Source organism: Patagioenas fasciata, chromosome 3 (genome assembly GCF_037038585.1).
Source record: "Patagioenas fasciata isolate bPatFas1 chromosome 3, bPatFas1.hap1, whole genome shotgun sequence".
Lineage (NCBI taxonomy): Eukaryota > Metazoa > Chordata > Aves > Columbiformes > Columbidae > Patagioenas > Patagioenas fasciata.
The window spans coordinates 45,841,447-45,861,333 of record NC_092522.1 but is presented as its reverse complement, the minus strand read 5'-3'; the positions used below and the strand labels follow the sequence as shown (position 1 = coordinate 45,861,333).

General features: G+C 36.4%; 1 long non-coding RNA gene across 1 annotated transcript; it reads right to left on the bottom strand.

Moving 5' to 3' along the window:
- Positions 1 to 1,011: 1,011 nt before the first annotated feature.
- LOC139827716 (uncharacterized) lies at positions 1,012 to 19,592 on the bottom strand. The gene is made up of 3 exons (XR_011738633.1): positions 19,509 to 19,592; positions 12,527 to 12,586; positions 1,012 to 1,121 (listed from the first exon to the last, which is right to left on the bottom strand). It is a non-coding gene; the product is annotated as an uncharacterized lncRNA (long non-coding RNA).
- Positions 19,593 to 19,887: the final 295 nt, after the last annotated feature.

Here is a 19,887-nt window from a genome sequence, read left to right as displayed (position 1 = left end):
TGCTGAAAGATTCCAGACAAATTCAGACTCCATCACAACAAAGTGGAGCCTAATGACTAAATTATGGATGAATTATAAGCAAATTAAAACCAGATTTCCTAATAGAAACTTTTATGCATATTTTACAGGACCCAGTTTTCCAATACAAGTCTATCTTATACATCAATACCTACCTGTGACATTATAATACTTATTATAAAGTATGAACGTTAATATTAAAACTTATTTTTCTACTAACATCAAGATTCTCTGGCATATTGCCATTTTATTCATGACAATCTAAATTACTATTATCTTATGGTCTGAAATAGACTTATTTGAGAATACTTGGGTGAATTATCTAGAAGTCAAAGTATAGCCAATATGCTTTGTGCAAGCCAGTTGTTTACATTTAAAACCAGAGGTAGAAATAAATTCATTAAATGTATCAGGGAAAATTGACAATTTGCAAAGTTTGAGATGAATAATGAAACCTTACTGATGACATGATTTCTCTAGCATTTCCTGTAGCCCCTTCCAGGAAGAAGGCAATAAGTGCTACAAGCAAATCTGAATGGAGTAGCTGACCCGCTGAAAATTCAAAACGCTTCTATAGTTTAAGGATTACTGCAGAGTTCCTATGAATATTTCACCAACCAACCTGTCTGACTGACAGATACTACTGACATTTTAGAATTTCATTTATTCAAAGAAATGACATCTCATTATGTAAGAAGCTTGTGTAATAGAGGAATCCTTTTTTTTTTTTTTTTCCAAGTTGGAACTTTCATCCATAATTTTAAACTAAGTGGAAATGCTTTCCTGGGTGGAAGATGGTATGCTGTTTACTGGATTTCTCAACATGAAATTAAAAACCATAGGTGTGTTGTATTCTTGCAAATAATTACCACAGATTTTATCATGGTTTTGTTTGACTAGTCAATGGCTTCACTGAAATTGTGGACAGTTGCTTTAGACCATGGTCCATGAAACATTTGGAATTTGTTATCGAGCAGTAAACCATACCATTGCAAATCTCCCTCTGAATGGGTTGAGTCTTCAGCTGTTGTGTTGCCACCTGGATGAGACTGAATAATTTGTAGTCAGAGACCTTTGAGGTATATCCGATATATAAGAAGTGCCTAGAAGAAGAAAAAGAAATAAGCTGTCTAAAAGCCAACATAGATAAGACAAGAAAATTATGTAGGGCTGATCTAGTTTCTGTCTTTGACACTGCTGTGCTTGTGGTTTTGTGAGTCACATAAGATGTCATATGTCTTAACTTTTGTAAGACTTTTGATGTCATCTTCCCTAATGCTCTCAAGAAACTGGGGAGGTATGGTCAAAGTGGAAAGATGACTGGGTAGATGCAGAACCGAGGAAATAACTACACCAAAGACACAGGAAAGTGGGACAGAACACTGCTTTATTATTTATTTAATCCTACACAACTTTTTCCCCTATGTTTTGTATCATAATTGCTGAAGAACTTGGATGTGGAAAGTCTTTAGGAAGAAGAAAACAAAGACTTTCTCACTGTCTTGTATCTATAATATGGCCTATTTGAACCACATTCAGTCAAACAATCTGCTATTTTTAAAGATAACTGTTCCCTTTGTGACTTACACTAAAAGGTTTAGTTCTAATTCAGACCTGACCTGGAACATGCTCTTGCCAGCTGAAATGCTAAATTTAATTCTGTGTTTCAACCTCAGCTGTAGGAGCTGTTCTATATCTGCATTATCCCTGAAGAGGACAGATTTTGGGATATTTATTAATAAATAACCTAAGAAGAAAAGGAAGAAATCATGGACAAAAGTCAAATCTTAATGCAGTGATGACAGTTCTGTTTCAATCACAGTATGGTATAGTAGCCAAGTGGACAAAGTCCAAACATTTAAAATTTATTAAAGCTTTAATAATATCACCCACTGTATGTTATTTTGAAATAACTATATAGTATATTTCTGCTTGCAATAATCATCTGGTACCATAAGTGATCATTGAAAACAGCGCTCCATTATAAAAAAAAATGCTTTCTCTTAGATAAATTCAGAGAGGAAGTAGAATGTGTTTTGGAAGGAAAGTTAGACTTTTCAGAAGTGAAGCCTCTTTCTGCTAGGTAAGTAGACCCATAGCTTTTCTGCAAATATATGCAAGTTTAAGGTGTTAAACATCTGGGATCTATACCAATCTAGTCATAATGCTTTGTGTTTTCATTATACACAGAATGCTGGGTCTACAGAAATGGTGTCCAAATAATGTTCAATATACACTGATTGAAAGACAATGAAAATCAGAGCTTGCCTGTGCTAGAAGGTTATAAAACTTAATCTTTCCTGGTGTTTAGGTTGAATGACTGCTTCATATTGATGTAGTTATACTGATCTTCATATCAGTTATTTGCTGTTCCACTTTGGAAAGGAAAAAACAACTTACCCATACACATCTATTTTTATGGGGACCATGCTAAGCTCTTTATTGATGAAATCAATTTGAGAAATAAAAGAAGCTTAAAGGAAACCTATGACTTATTGAAACAATTTTGATGTTAAAGATTTTAAGCATATCTAACTCCTTTACACTGCTTGAAAAAGTCAAAATGCATAAATGGCTCCACTAATATATACCTATTTGTATCAGACGCATGTCTGATGGAGAGAGCTTATCCAAAACAGGCAGGGTCAAAACCAATCTTTTTGACATTAAATGAATGGCTATTCTTATAAGTGTACTTGTGCAGTAAAACAACTATTTATGTAGATAGGAGGAACTTGAAATTCATGTTCTAGTCAGTTGGACAGAATAAAGAAATAGTTCCACAATAGTACAATGTTCTGTCAAGAACCTGAAGGACAATATGAAACTTAGAGTAATTAAAGTTTTAGCAAAAAAATATTTTCAATCAATGCAATATTTGACATTGATTTAAGAGACTAATAGAAATAGCTTAGGTTAATAGAACAAACAGCATCTCTGATGTGGCATATCTGATGCTTAAAAATAATATTAGACTTATCTTAACATGCAGCATGAAAATCAGAAATACTTAACTCTCCCTCTGTCAGCAATGTTTCCAAGTCTATTTTTGGCTGTAACCTTAGAAGATGCTCATTCTTTGCAGATGCTGAATTTTTCTATAAGGTGAACATTTGAAGTTCCAGAGGGCTTGGGAATACACCAGCTTGGTGTTTTGTGTCCTTACCCCAGCAATACAAAGACAATAAGGTAATTATTCAGTTGCTTAATTTGAACAGGCTTTTAGTTAAGCCAGTGGAAAAACTGGAACAAAAATAGACAAGACTATTCAAAGAACTATAGGCATCTCTGACTGTCTCCTATTTTCTTTCTACCGTGAATTTTTTTTTGTTAGAAAATTTTTCACCTTATGGCAAATAAGGCAATATATCTGCATTTGACAGCAGGTTTCTGTGAAGCTTTAAGGCTTCAGTCCATGTGGATACTTTTTTATGCCTTTGCCTTCCTTAAGTGAGTATGAAAGCAATCCATCTTCTTTTTTATTTTCTTTATTTGAGATTCAAAGATCATTTTCTCCATTTCACAAGGTTTGTTGGAAAAAAACCCGCTTGCTCTATTTTTCTGTTGCTTCTGCAAAACTGATTTGTCAGCAGTCACAGCTACCTCAAAGCTTTGCAGAACTGTAGGTGGTATTCAGTTCTCCCACCTTGGACTGCTTTCACTTTTCTACCTGTAAAGTAATGAGAGAGGACAGCCAAGAGGTCTCAGTTGGAACCAGATGGGTAGCTAAAGGGATTGTAAAGGGCAGATGACGGAAGTGAATAGTGTACTAGGACCCAGTCGCACTGTTTTTTGTGGTTCCTAAGCAATATAAAGAGACTGATAAGGCTGGGAAGCTGCAGGGAGAAGTAAGTTTTTTGCATTCCATATTTACACCTTATAAATTTCTACTCCTCTTCCACATTCCTCAAGCATGGGACCTCCTTCACTTACGTAGTCACCTTCCGCTGTTCTTGCTTTCCTTTAAGTAGGGGAGTTTTCTTCTCTAACTCTTCATAAATCAGTTGCTGAGACTTGTGTGCGCCCAGTAACTCTCAGAGGTGGGAACAGTTCTGGAAACCTGGCAGATCAGAGGACGTCCTAGGAGGCACTGACCTCTGCAGGTTTAGAGAAGCATCCAGCATACCCTTTTGGAATGTATATTACAGTCAGACTTCTGATGTTTTAAGGAAGAAGTAAACTCTTATTCAAGGTCTATGTAGCAAGATGGAAGTTTAAATTCTGCAGCTTAAATGTCATGGCACTGCGGTGCTGAGATCTGAGTCAACTGTGGACAAGTACAGAACTGAGAAGTTCTACCAAATATGGAAACAAGTTTTTAAAAATAAAGACAGCATTTAGATATACTGCTGAGGCTACATCAGGGCATGGCATCTTAATCTGAAATACTGATGAAAATGAAGAAGGAAAGAGGAAAGTTTCGTAAGTCTTTCATATACCCTTCAACATTGTCAATAATGCATTCCCGAAGGGTTTTTGTTTAATTCTTGTTCCAACCTAATATGTGACCATATAATACCTATTAAAGCTTTAATGGAAGTTTCTCACCTTGCATCAATCTGTCTATATGAGAGATTATAGAATTGCTCTATGAGCATTAGCTTATTTGATTTTATAAATGCTCAGTTATCCAGAACGTTTGATTGTTAATGTCAATGGAAATAGGAACAACAACTTGACAATCATGCACATAATTCCTCTCGATTTCAGCAGGATTTAGCTACTGAACTCTGCTAGTACATTTGGATTTAAGTTCCTCTCTATATCTTCATTAGTCCTCATTTCATTTAAAAAGAGCTCAGAAAAACATTTCCAAATGGAAGAGTTAAAACTAATTTAGAAAGCTGCCACCCTAGAAAATCCTTTGCCGTAATACATACAACTTTGCGCAGACTTACTAAAAAAGCAGCAGCCTTTTTGTCCAAAGAAAAATCTCAATCAACAATATTAATCTTCTTTGTTTAAGTAACATATCAATGCTTATTCTGTCAAATAACGACTGATTTGTTTGTTGCTTCCTAAAGTAAAAAAGGCATAAAAATATGTGAAAGTAAATGAATCTATTTGAGCAATCTTCCAACGCTACTAGTCAAAGAGCTGCCTGATGCTTTCACATGAATCATGCACCTGCAATATTTCTGCTAATCACCATTTTAAATGGTGTATTCTTTCTGCACAACTGATCAAAAGGTGTGTGGGAGTGGAATGCAGAGAGAGACTACCTCTGATTTGTACTTGAATTACAAAGAATTTTACTTGTTTTCTTTCATCTACGTATTAGCTTGTGGAAAATGATACCAAGCTTACATAACCAAACACAAAAGAAAACAAACAATTGTTACACTTATGACTGCTTCAGTGTTAAATTTGCTATGCAACCTTGACTTTTTATTTACAGGAATCCTATTTCCCATCAAATACCTGAAGGATACCTATTGCCCCTCACAAAATTAATCTGTTCTCTTTCTATATAGCTGCTGACTAGAAAAAAGTAATTACACATGAATATAGAAGACAGACTAAGTTGGAGAATGATATAAGTGCCTGAATAGAAGTTTGAAGGCCATCTTCTTTGCACACAACAGAGCACAGTGCCTTTGAAGCTCCCTTCCAACCTAAACTATTCAATGATTCCATGATCTTTTTCAGAGAGAAGTAAAAAGATGATTAAGGTGATTGGTTCTGTGGTCAATAGACTAGATCTGCATCTTTCTGCCCTCACTTTCGAATGGGGGTTTCCCTTGCCCAGCCATCCCACAGAACTTTTAAATGGAAATATTTCTTTCGTTTACACTGTTTGAATCTTCCTACAGCTGTCCAGTTTCAATCCTGCTATAACAAACACTTAAGTCTTCATAAATGTCCCCCATACTTGCAGCCTTTTCTACATAACTGTAGAAATAATAATTTGATGAAATTAGAAGATACCAGTATTAACCATAATACTTTCCATTTAACACCTGATATTTTCTGAAAACATTTGCCTGTTGAGACATGTAGGCATCTGTTAGCACTGCTTGTAGGTTTCTAATTAGCACATTCATAAGATGATGGAAATAAAATGTAAATGATGAGTAGTACTTGGTTCTTTAAAGTTGTAGGTTGTAATGACAATACTTTTTTTCAGAAACTTACCTAAGTCTTAATCATTCTAAATAACTTGAGAGCAAACAAAAAAAGTTTGACATTGTGCGTTAGTGCAATGTTAAAATAGTCATTTGTCAACACCGGTATTTTTTTTTATTAGAGATCAAGGAACAGGCTGTTTGCTATAAGTACTGTGATAATGGATTATTCTAATGCTTAAATTGCTTGAAATATTTTAACATAATGTATCAGAATACTGAGCTTTTACTATAATATTTTAGATTTCTCTGCCTGTCACTGGGAGATGAATGTACTGTGGCAGGATTTTTTTTTTGTGCTAGATAGTTAAATCAGAGGCTTTTCAATGACTTGAAAGACATTATTACTTTTATTTGAACAACATGACCTCGGGAAATTAAATATATGTAACATCTCCTTACCAAAAAATAGATATCTTCTCCAACAAATACCTTTATTTTGTTTCAGGATTATTTTTTCTTTAGTATCTTTAATTTAGGTTAATATTTTGAGGGGAATAGTGTAATTTAAACTGAAATACAAGATCTACATTTCAAACTACCAAGATGCTCTTCATTATTCCTGGAATGAAATATTTCAGATCCATCTGACTGAATGTTCTAACAATTTTTAAAAAATGTTGTTTTTCATTTGGGTCTTACTTTTTGCTGGCTATGCTTTTTCCAAAATCAACCCAAATTCAGGTTCATGCAGAATTCAGGGATACTTACATATTGCTATCTTCTGTTGCTAGTCTTTGTTATAGATTCCTCAAAGCTTCTTTAATTAATTAATTAATTTATTTATTTATTTAGGATGAAAGATTTTTTTTTTAATTGTTGTTTTTATCAATATTTAAGGAAGACCACCAACACATCTTGTTCTTTATTTTCTGGTATATTTGGAATATTAATACTAATTAAGAAAGCTCAAAAACGTTGACTATTAGTAGTGAGCAATGAGAAGTCTGCTTGGTTTCCATCTAAGAAAATGCCTTAATAATCCCATCCCACAGAAATACCATAATGATATTCAACAGTTTCTAAGCAAAGGTGACAGGAGCACTCAGGATTCTTTGTTGGAAAAAAAATGAATTGTAAAGTGTCAAAACATTTCCACCTTTGTAATACAGAAGCATAAAAATTGTTATAGACAAGTTGATACCTGTTTACCAACAAGAAATGCAGTCATAACAAAACAGCTTGATTGTTTGATTATTTGCTCCTCAGTGTCTTTTATTAATGGTGTTGTATTTTATATTGCTGTCTTTTACCAGAACAAGTATATAAGAAATCACTTTCAACATTTTCAAGTCATCACACATCAGATTATATGTAAGTAAAATGGCTTCCAAGTATTTATTATGCAAAGCAGTTAGTCTTGGCTCTTCATAATGTTGTATTTGTGGGATGTTAGATTTCTGTCACTGAAAATCAAAGAGGTGGGTTGTACACATACCCAGTGATAATAATCTCTTTAATGCAAGCAGCACTGGGTTACAGGGAAAATGCAGTAGTAGTTTAAATATTCTCTTCCATCATTTATCAAAAAGTTATTGTACTTCAGAATGCTTTCCTTTGCATTGACATTTAAGTGCTTAATTTTCCTCATTAGAAAAAAGTAAAAACACTAAAACAGAACAGAAAAGTGGTTTGTTGTTGTTGTTTGCTTTTTTTAAGTTCCAGCAATCATAGCAAACACCCTTTAGTATCTACTTTCTGCTTTCAAATTCATAATTTGAACTACATGACCTGTTTGAGGAGCTCTGCAATATGAGCATAACACCATGTGATACAATGAAAATGAACCAAAGGGGAACACTGAGAATAAACAGAACTCTTTGATTTCTCAAAATGACACATGCTTGGAGGAAGCAAGTAGAAACATTGCTCAAAATCAGCACCAGCTCTAAGCTCCCCTTTTCAGCCACGTTGCTTGCCTTGTTCTCTGCAGCACTGGCTTGCTTCTTCCAGCATGTCATTAATCAGACACCTCCATTTGCTATTCTTGACAGTTCACTTCTCGCATGCTGGGTGATTGGTTTATTCCACTGGCTTAAATGAAGGACTAGTCAGGTTAACAAATGTCTAAACGTGGCTGTTTCTCACCCTCCAATTGTTTTTCCTTGTGTTTGTGATCAATCTTCACGCTCTCTTGGAAGCCCCAATTGAAAGGCTTCCAAGGAATCAACCTGTGTCTCTTCTAGAAGATGCAGGACCCCAAGCACAGTCCTTCTGCTTTCCCTCTACTGGCTCACTGGTCTGTGTCAGACTCTTTCCTCCCTGTCTGGGAAGCCTTCATCTCTCATCAGCACCCAGGGAGCACAAGGTACTTCGACCAAGCTCAGCCAAGGCACAAGTTTGTCTTCACTGTGCCAGGGCAATTTGTTACCTTCTCCATCTGCGGCTACGGTGATTGGTGGTGCTACGAGGTATGCTGAACTGGGAATTTGAGATAAATATGTTTGGACGCAGAAATCCTGAGTGGAAACTTTCACTCTTACGGTCTAGTTAATTAACTGTTTAGCCAGAGAGAGAGTATAACTGTGGGATAATCAGCAGAGGCAGTTTTGCGCTGAATGGTTAATTACCGCAGACAAAGCTGAGCAACTGGATTAGGAGGCAGAGAGAAACTTGGTCCATACCATAATCTTTAACATGAGAGTCCAGGGACTTTTTAACAGTTATGTCTTTGCTCTCCTTTGTGGGTGTGCAGATGAACTTAGATAACATAACAAGAATGCCTAAATGTATTTCATTGTGTTAAATGATGAATTCCTATTAGTCAAAAGAGTAATGGATGTTGCTATGCAGAAGAATTTGCAATTCCTTTGCTGCCTCACTGGCAAAACACATTTCCGTGCTTACATTCCCCTCACTGAACTTCAAACATGCAAAAATTAACCTTTCATCTGGTGCTATTCTATGCCAAGAACAGGAGAACTGTTTTAATAGATAAACAATGGATTCCTCAGCAATGAGCACTAATGACTGCAAACACATAAAGAAATTAGGTTTAATTAGCTCTGTGTACCAGTCATTACCATTTTTAAGCTGTGCAAAAGATACAGCTTAAATAATTAGTTTATGTACTAATAGTCCATTGGTGACTGCATCGTGCATCTGCCTGCACTGGGAAGGCTGACAGCAGAAGACGCTGCTCATGGTGATTCAGCCAGGGTGTGGGTTTTTCTGGGTCATCCGAGGTCAGAGACCACAAAATACACTCGAAGTGCTGTGTCTTGCTAAATTGAATACTTAAGTACAGAGTTTTCCCTTCTCTCAGTGGAGAGCAGACTGTGAACAATTCTGTGAAACCACATATGTGGGCTCCTTTTTCATTATGTTTTTCCTCCGTACTGACCTCCTATGCTGACAATCTGAGGGTAGCAGAGAAGGGTGTGAAAGGAAGAAATGGGGACATTTTGACTCAAGTTCAGGAAAACAAACAGCTACAGTGGCTTAAAAAAATCCTCCTCCCCTAGTAACCCACCTTCCTCCACAGATGTGTTTGTATGCCTTACTGCTACGATCTCAGCTTTCCTGGTGGTTAAAGATCACACGTCAACTGGGAACACATTTTCCTTTTCTCTGCCACTGTTATGGCAGTGATGTTGGCAGAAAGGTGAGGTGGACAGATGGGACAGCAGTCTCCTAAATTGTCCTGTCTAAATTCACAAGATTCATCTGCCACAGCCCCCCATGACTCTGATTACTAATGCAATACAGGGCTTGAGATCAGTCAGAAGTTAAAAATATTCTGCCCAGTATGTCCAGCTGATTAGTTTTCCTTCTCTTACTTCTACTGTCAGTCTTCAATATATGTTGCAAGACGATAAAAATTGTTTGATTTTTCTAAACTGTTTAATTTACTGTTCAAATAAATAACCCTTTTGCAAAAGGAAGTCTAGCCACCCTATTTCTCATAGACACACATGCTAATAATTCTGCTGTTTTATTTTGGTGAAGATTCAAGAAATTTCTTCAGTACACAGTTTCATGAGACCAACACAGAAGTTTGCTTTTGTGATGATGAGTTTAAGGTGACAGAAGAAAACTCAAGAAGGTATGTCAGAGATCGAATGTAGGCTTTTTTCTTTTTTTTCTTTGTGTTAGACATTATCAAGAATTAAAATACAGAAGAGATGGAGAACTAGAAGCTGTCAAGAAAATGATAACAAGACAGAGGAGAATTTCTTAAGGTTGTGCCAAAGAAACAGCTGGAGAGAGAAGGGAAGGAAAATCAGAAGATGGTATCATGGGCACCAACAGAATATTTAAAAAAATAGTATTTCTGATGATGCTAAAACATCTGACAGGTCCAGATGGATGAAACTGAACCAGTTCTGTGGTCTGGTGAAAAGGAATCCATGCAGATTTCAACAACAACAAGAGCTTTTGATGAGTTTGAGCTGGAAATTGGAAAATGCCTAAGATGGAACCAGAAAATTAAGTCCTCAGGAGAAGCAACTAGAGCAGATTTAGAGGTGAGAGACAAAACATGGGATGCCAGCTTTAGAAATGCTGGAGCTGTGCTGATATGGGGTATTTACAAGGGTGAAAAATAACCTGTGATGAGGTGAAGACCAAAAGGAGTGCTGTGCAGGTGTGTATGAATGGGTTAACCTGCGGTAAGTCAAGCTGCTGTTCTTATTTTTAAAATCTATGACCACATAAAACAGCACTTGGAGCAAGACCTTCAGATTGAAAAATTCACCTATCACTGAATGTCAGATTTCTAAATATGTGCCAGTTGACTTCCTTGTTTCTCATATGTAGCCAGTTAGCTTGTGAGAGATTATCACAGTGTATTTTTCTCCTGTATTACATTTAGAGCCTGGTGTGTCTGTTCATGCACCCCTACATGGAGACATTAATGATAAGAGAAAGAGAAGATAAATGAGGGTGCAAGAGAGGTCAGGAGAGCAGCTAGGTCTCTGAGCCAAACTGGAACGTGAGAGAAGAAAAATTAGTACATTTCTAGGTCTGTGACAAGATAAAAAATAAGAAACGTGTAGGAAAGGAGAGACAGCCAAACTGAGGATACAAAAAAAGTCCCAAATCATGTTGGAGTTTGTGAGGCTGAGGAAAGTGGGTCAGTCCACAGCAGCAGACGTGCAGGAGGTGCCACCTGCTGCTCTGCCAGACTGGGAGAGCTGTACAGCCCAGGAGTCAGAAGGACTGAAAGATGGAATCTGTGCTGGAGGGAGACTAGCGGCAGGATTTCAGCCTCAGATACTCTAAAGTGTTAAGCTTTCATATCGGTACTTACACATATACTGCATCTCTGGAAACACTCAAGGCCAGGCTGGATGGGGTTCTGAGCAACCTGATGTAGTTGAAGATGTCCCTGCTCATTGCAGGGGTGTTGGACTAGATGGCCTTTGAGGGTTCCTTCCAACTCAAACTATTCTATGATTCTATGATACGTTATTTTTATTGAGGAGTATCAGACACAGCATTGAGAGATTATAAATTCCTGTGAAGCTCAATTCCAACTGGAGAAAATGAAAGTTAAAGATAAAACTTGCAGAGGTAGAAAATGTAGTAAAAGTTTAGCAATAACCCTTCCTCGACCTTCTGTCCACAGATGGTGATCAAAATATGAGACTGTGTACCGAGGGTAGAATCAGGCCTTTTATTCTAGGTACACAAGGTCAAAACAGAACCAGTGTAGTCATATAATTAAGGGAAAATACTTTTCACTGTGTTTAATAGGAAGATTTCAAAGTGGAGTGGTCTGTAGTTCACAAACGTACATTGAAACTCGCAACACTCTGGAAGCCACAGTACTGTCTGAATACATATGTAAATAAATCAAGGTCCAAGAAAGTTAGGACATGTGGTTTTAGGCAGTTTTAAGTACTAGTTGATAAAACTATGGCTACTGTGATATGACTAATGAAACTTTTGCAGGCACATCCTTCCTGTGGTCCTGGATGTTTCCAATTGCATAAGTTACGTAATGTTTGTTTGCTTAATACATTACATCAAAAAGAGAACAGATTCTGAAGCAAAGTACTCCATATTCTTTAGTGCTTTCCTGTTATTCTGTTACTTTCAGTAACTTGTCTCATGTTTTATTTATTTTAATTTCTAAAATTAATTTGGTCCACGCTCTGGAATTATTCCAGAGTGCTCTGTCATTTGGTTTTGCAAGTGGTTGTATGAACTAGTCAAGTATGGTTCAGGAAACTTGAACGCTTAAGAAAGGAGGGTTTTCCAGCTCACTTCAATTTGTCTAAAGTGTTTGTTTGAAATTTACCAGAAATAAAAATCTGTGTCCAGAACCTTTTGCATTCAGAAATCTTCTGTAAAATTTGTCAAACACTTTGACTGGGTGAAAACAGTTCAATAAAGTCAGAGCAGCAAACACAGAAACATGCAAAACCAGTCCTAATTACCTCCAAATGTCTTCTGGTATGTGCATATTCCTGTCTTCTTAGAACAAGCCCAATCAGAATCTAAACGAAAGACAAAGCATTGATTTTCATTCAGGGAAAAACTAACACATCCCATGTTTAACAGGTACCTAAGTGTCTAGCAGTTTTGGCTCATATTGATAGATGTTTTTACATTTGATTCTATTTAGATAACAATTTGTTTTATATTAATTACTTGATTTATAATTTGCCCAATACTTACTTTACAGACCCAGTATACCAGCACCTCAAGACAGCAGAAATATCCTTTAATAATGTTTTCAAGTTTATTAATAGCAAGCACAAACTTTGCACCCAGACTTCTGCTTCAATCCAGACAACAGGTGAGAAGACACTGAGCTTGTATTTTGTGATTTTTGGGCTAACTTATAGCTAATACTGTCCTGATTGTTCAATTTTTCAGAAAAGCATAAGGCCTAGAACCATTTATCTGAACCTTCATTGCACCTCCAGATACGAAATCTTGTATTTAGAGATCAGAGGATGACAGACCATTTTGATAGCTAATATCAGTGACATAAAAACTTACACAGTTCTCCTACCTTTCTCTTGCATGTCTTATAATTAGACCTCCTACATATTATATTATTTTCAACAGAAAAAATCATGCAGGAGCTGGTGCTTTCCAGACTGGATGCTCTGTTCGACTGTCTTTGTGACTGATAAGCTTGATGAATACTGAAAATTTGGGATCAACATTCATACTTTGGCATTTTTTACGAACAGTAAATGCCCTGTGAGTATTAAAATCAGAATACTTACCCAATTACTTCAGTGAGGATATAGATTGCCACATTTAGTTACAGTTTATGTTATTGGTTAAATTAATATCCAAATTTAGTCAGATCTTTCATTAACTTCTGAAATTAATGGGTTTGCATTTGGTTGATTTCTTTGCAGAATAGATTCACTCCATGCAGTCTATAGTAGGCAACACCAGAGATCCAGTCATAAGACAGCAAAACAAAAAAACCAGTTTTGTCATTTTGAATGACATTCACAATGAGCACGTTGTTGAAAATGAAATGAATAGCTCCACAGTTTTCACATAGCAAGAAGCATTACACAAATTGTTTTTCAGCTTTTGATATATGCAAAATATCACAAATCGAACACAATCAAGAGAACAACAAAAACATTAAAGAAATGTCATATGTAAATAAAGCAGATTGTCAGTGGTTCTTAAAGATGTATTGAGGACAATAGGAACATTTGTTCCTGTATTGCTCACTGTATCCAATGTCATTTAAATGTGGCTGAGATTTCTTATCAGATGATATACATATCTTCATACAATATACTTCAAAATGATCATTGGGCTGGGCACTTTGCACAACTTAGGACAGATCTTCAGCAATCAAAGGACTGTGAATTCTGACAATCTCTTAAACCAATAAACTTTACAATTGTAGATGGTGTTATTGAGAATAGGCTCAAGTTATTCTTGAAGGAAAATGTGAATGGCTGATAGGATAGTCAAGCTCAGGGTCTATTTGCTTTTCCAAAATTGTAGCTATAATTAGTGTGTCAGTCACGCTGTACTGCTGTCAGTATTAAGGATGCACAGGTGTAGTCTATCATGTATAGCAGCTGCACAATATGTTAGTTTAAGCAGTTTAAAATTTGCCCTTTTGTATACTGGATTTTCATTCAAATATTAATAGGATAAAACTTTCTATGTGAACCCAGAGCTGAGCTCAGTCTTATATCAAGCCTAGAAATGTAGCTTCAGCTGAATCATTCATATATATATATGTATATCAAATATTAGAATAGCTATCAGGGCTTATAAAAATGCATGCGATAATGCATCGGTAAAACAGGCTCTTTGAAACTAGACCACGACAGATGGAGCTGGTTTAAGGAATTCGAATATAACTTTAAATTCTGGTCAGCCAAGTAGCTATTTGGTATTGGAGACTTTAGGGAACTGGTTGCTCAACCTATGTTAATTCTAAACTAAAGACTGTGCTGATTCTAACTATTTATTCATAACTTTCTCTAGCAAATAGGCTCGTGCCTTTTCTGTAATCCTTCCTGCAAGGTGAGAAATTTTTTTACTCATTTCTGAATGGTATCAACCACAGCAGAAGCTGAGTAGGAGGACAGAATGTCTAGGTAATTTTGACTTTTTTATCTTTTTCTTAATATGTAGCCTGATTTTGCAACCTTTAATCACAAAGTAGTATTAATATTAAGACAACCTCAGACAGTATTCACCTGAGTACTTTACAGTGGATTCTTCCATCAACGTTTCAAAGAAAATTAAATGTAGAAATACTACTCCTTTGATAGAAATGTTTTCATGAAGTTTCTTTTCGTTTTTCCTTTATCAAGATCTACTTTGCTAATGCCACTACCTTGTTCAGCTGTTTCATGTCAAGTAATATCACTAATAGCTATTGAACACATTTTGCCAACAAACAGTTCAGAACATGAAATATTAATTTAAAATGCACATAAGTTAGCAGTGGTAGTACAGAAGCAGCAACAGTGAGCACAGAAAAAGTGCTTGAATTAATTAGCGTTATAGCCTTTGGGGTTTCTGTGTGTTCTTTGAATTCCAGTAATAGCTTTACCATTTAATCCAAAGGTAAATATGAAATCTTCTTGGTTTTTCATTTCAAAAGAGGTACATTTTTATTAACTTTGTGTCTTTTTTTTTTTTTCAAGTTTATCATAGACTGGTGTCGAGGTGCGAGGATGCCTCACATACTTCCTTTGCCTGTATGAAAAATTGATGCCAAAAATGTATATTATCCTATCACAACTGATAGCATTTAAGCAATACATTGAATATTCATCTCTAAGAAGGAATTCTTAGATTTTAAATAACATCATGGTAACCATCTTTTTTTCTGACTTTAAAAATTACCATGCTATGTAATAACCAGGGTTCCTTCCCTCTTCCCAGGTTCACAGATATGTCTAAGAGAACCACATGGTCCCCCTCTCACCATGATTTATCCAGACTGTATTCTTATTCACATTTTATGAAAATAATGGTATGGAGAAGACAATTCCTACTTCTCCAGACAAAAAGAGCCCACTGCTGTCATGGCCATAGTTTAACACTGTCTTGTGAGCATCTGCTTTACCGGGTGCGATGTGGGGATCCTCTCTGTTACAAAGTGGAGGGAGTGTCTCACAAGAGGGTGACAGTGTTGACTCTTAAAGACGGGGTTTCATCTGCCTGAAGGTCTGACTATAAAGATAAATCACTAGGAGTAGTTGCAACATAGAGCACCATGACCCTAAAATATAATAATGTTATTGTACTTGCTATTGCCAGAGTATCCAGGTAAACTATCTGTTCTGTATGAAAAAAAAAGAAAAGGAATGTATTATTTGGAACAAAGTACAAATAGGTTTGAAGTTATTTAAGCTGCATCTCTAAAGCCTATAGAGCAAAGTTTACCTCAACTCAAGAGGCATTTTCTCCTCAAGACATCACATGATCTCAACACTACAACCATTTTTGCTTCCAGGAGTCATAAGAACAGCTGGAGAGATTTTAAATCATCAATCCAGAAGACACTCCACATTCAGATCTTGTGGTTAGCTAAAGATGGCTGGCTCTAAACTAGAAATATAATGACAACAGGTCTTAAATGTTGTAAGCAAGACCAAAGTTGTAGGTATTTTTCTCTGATATACCCTTTTCTTTTACATAGACACCAAGAACCTTTAAGTAGCCTGGATGTTGGAAGGTTATTGAAGTGCAGGTGGGCTCCTGTATAAAAGGAAAAAAAATATACAGAAATGTTCTGTGGCAAATCCACTAACTGCTAGAAGAATTTTAAACAACTATATAGGAATAGCTTAGAGAATAATTAGGAAAGAGTATATCTTGACATGTCAGGTTGCTTTTAGGAACCTGACGGACAAGGAAAACTTTGTTCTTTTTCTACTTGTCTGCATCTTCATTCTGTGGCTGTTGCTAACAAGAGAACAAACCCTAAAATATTACTGATAGGGCCACTGAGATAATAACAGAAAAATATAAAATAAACTTTGCACTTTTAGGAATATTTTTATTTATTAAAAATTTCATGTTGCACTGATTTTTTGCAAGCAGGATACTTTACATGCTGCCTTTTACATTCATAAGGTGGAGGAGAACAGTGAAGGGACAACAAAACTTTGTAAACCTTCTAAACTGCCTTGGGGTAAATTTTGAGTCATCCTTTCTCCATTGTATGAGACTGTTCTGAAATTACATAAAAGTCTTTTGTAAATGTAAATGGTGTAAAACTTTACTTGAAATGATGTTAAGTACCATGTTTAAATGTAATTTTCTTTGAAATATGACTCTAAGCAATGATATAATGACTTATATATATGGACCACTCAAACACAATACTCTAGGGAAAGACAACCAGGCTGGGTAGTGCTTGGATGACATATATTCAGGTTTGCTGAAGTGGGAAGCAGATGACTCACTCAAGAAATCACTTTAGCTGCAAAGAGGTGGTGAAAGACAAGCTGAGAAAAGGATCAAATATGCAAATCTGTTTCGTTTTTTTCCCTTATTGGCCACCGATAGCCACAGCTGGAGACAGGACAACATATTAAATGATCTGAACAAGTATGACTGTTTTTACACTATTTTCTTCTCATCTTTGCAACAGAAACATTATTTAAAACTTGTACAAGTGCAGAAACATTCTGATGGATCATCTTAGTGGACACATGGCCATACAAGAAGGTGTAACCATAGATATATAAAGATGTAAGTACACATAAAGAAATATAGAAGCTTAATGCTTGTTTACAATAGTGAAATTAAATTTGACAAAGACAGTACTACTGTTTGTAAAACTATGTGTACACATGAGGGAAGAAAAAGTGTCTGTTGGATTCCTGGAGGACCAAGCTAGACAAAAGAGCTATATAAATTAAAAGATAACACTGGAAAATATTATTTTGAATTTATCACAAAAAGTGGAATTTCTAATCAAATTAAATTCTGGGAAAGCTTAATAACAGGAGAAAAGCAAAAACCTTAATAGAATTTCAGGAGCTTTGTAAATTTCATTACATGACAAGATGTCTGTGATAAAACAGATCTGAATGTGGTAGCCCGAACCCCTTAGATTTGCATGCTTCTGTGAAGATTACATAAAATAATGAAGTTTCAGGAACAGTTGAGGATCAGAGGAGGTCTCAACCATTGTGCTGCAGCACCTAGGAGTGGGGTGCTCTTGTTGTGTTGGGGAGGTGAAATCCAAAGTCGACAAGGCTGTCTACTGTGCACATATTGCTTTCTCTTTGCTATGGTCTATGTGCCAAGCCTCAATGTGTTCTTGGTAAAATTTCTATCAAGCTTTTTAATTAAATGAAAATGAAGTTAGAAAACTTCATGTACAACTTAAGGATATCTTCTTCTTGTGGTAGCTCTGCCATAACTGCAGCTGTTTTTATGAATAACAAATCCTCCCTGGATTTTTTATTTACAAGACAGGAATATGATTCTACATTTGCTGTTTCTCTGTTTAAATATAATGTTTTGTGTCTCATAGTTCTGGTAAGAAAGATTTTTGGGCATCAACTCTATAGACATTTTCTAAGAGAATTTGTTCAAAATATTCAGGCAGAAAGCATTAAGGAATTCAAGCAAAACTTATTAGTGGCTTGGCTTTGTTCTGCTTTATGTCTTAACACCTACACAGAGATGGTTTCTTACAGCCCTGGACCCCAGAGTTTTTACTTTTCCTAAGCAAGCTTCAATTTTTGTTGCTCCCACAAGCAATATCTGCAGTCCTGCTGCACTCTGACTCACTGGCATTCTATTAATTCAGTCAATTCTTTCTCTGACCTCCCAGACAAATGTTAGGCAATGTTTCTTTTCTTGTACTGGATTGATAGCTCTTTCTCTTTTACTTAAGGGGCCTTCCTTGTTCAATGAAATAGATTACTACCCTTTCTGATAAGTTTTCCTATTTTTCTTAGTGAGTGGAGTAGTCTTGCTTAACTTGTCACTGCTGGCATTTAGGCACTGTCTGTGAAAATACAGATTTTTAATTTCCACTGTAATATCAAAAGAGCTGTTAAAAAAAATCCAATCGAAAGATATTTTGCTCATTTCTTCTATCTGAAGAAAGACCATGAAATACAGCACTTAAATTAATATGAAGTGTTCTGTTTAAATTGAAAAGGAATATTTTCTTAAAAGTGCCAAAAAAGGAAAGCAAAGAAAATGAGTGTTGATTTGCCACCCTTCTAGAAGAGGTGACAGTTATGGTTCTTCTTGATCTCACAGCTCAAGCAGTCACATTATTTCTGGGAAACTCAGGTACCAAAATGTTCCTTCAGGAGTTAAATATCTTAAGAACTGTTCTGACACAAACCATGCAGTCCTTTCCATTGGAACTGCTCCACTTTGAATACACCACAGGGTGTATATAGAGTAAAAGGGGAAATTTCAACTTAATGAGTAGGACCACTGTGAATATAATTTTGGCTCATGCTTCAGCAATATTTTTAGATGATGTGTGGATAGGTATGCATATATGTCATGGAGAGACCCCAAAGTTAGTGTTAGGTGGACAACAAGGTCCAAAACATGCTTTTATTCCATCCGGGAAAGTCCAGGAAAACAACCAATTAGAAAGGGGGTTTATAAAATCAGTTAATACCCCGGTAACATAAAACACAGATTCAGATATCGACTTGAGGAGATTATTTGGGGTACAGCAAAATAAGAATAATGGAGATCCATAGCGTGGATCACACACACTCACAATAAACAATGCCAGAGGCATCCCTTACTCCAGGAAAATACACCCAGGTGTCTAGTGAGGAATTAGATTAAGGATATATGCTTGCATGAATCTGGCAAGGAATTATTAAAGAAAATACATGTGCTTATATTAAAGCACAGAATACACTCGCTGTTCCAGCAAGGAAAATACAAAGATATATCTAGTAAGTTATCACTCACCCAAATGAGGCGGTGAGGCTGTCCCAATCCTGGGAGGTTACCTTAGGCAGCGATCCTGCCTTAAGGGGCAGCTTCAAGCATACAGACCCGCAGCTCCGAGAAGACCACAAATGGTGGTCGGCGGGATCCCCGTTTTATAGTCTGGTCAGATCTGGCTGTAGGAAGTCTAGAAGCTTCTCAGCTGTTCTGCACCCTGCTGCTGTGGCTACGTGCACGTCTGCACCCTCCCTACTGTGGCTGTCGCGCTCCCTCCTCTCCTAGCGACTCTGGCCTTGGTCTCACAATAAGAGCCATTAATTTGTCCCATTGCAGGAGAGGGGGAAGCTGTTGGGAAAAAGGAGGGGTGTGCACACATGCATCAGTTCTCAGCGGAGCGGGG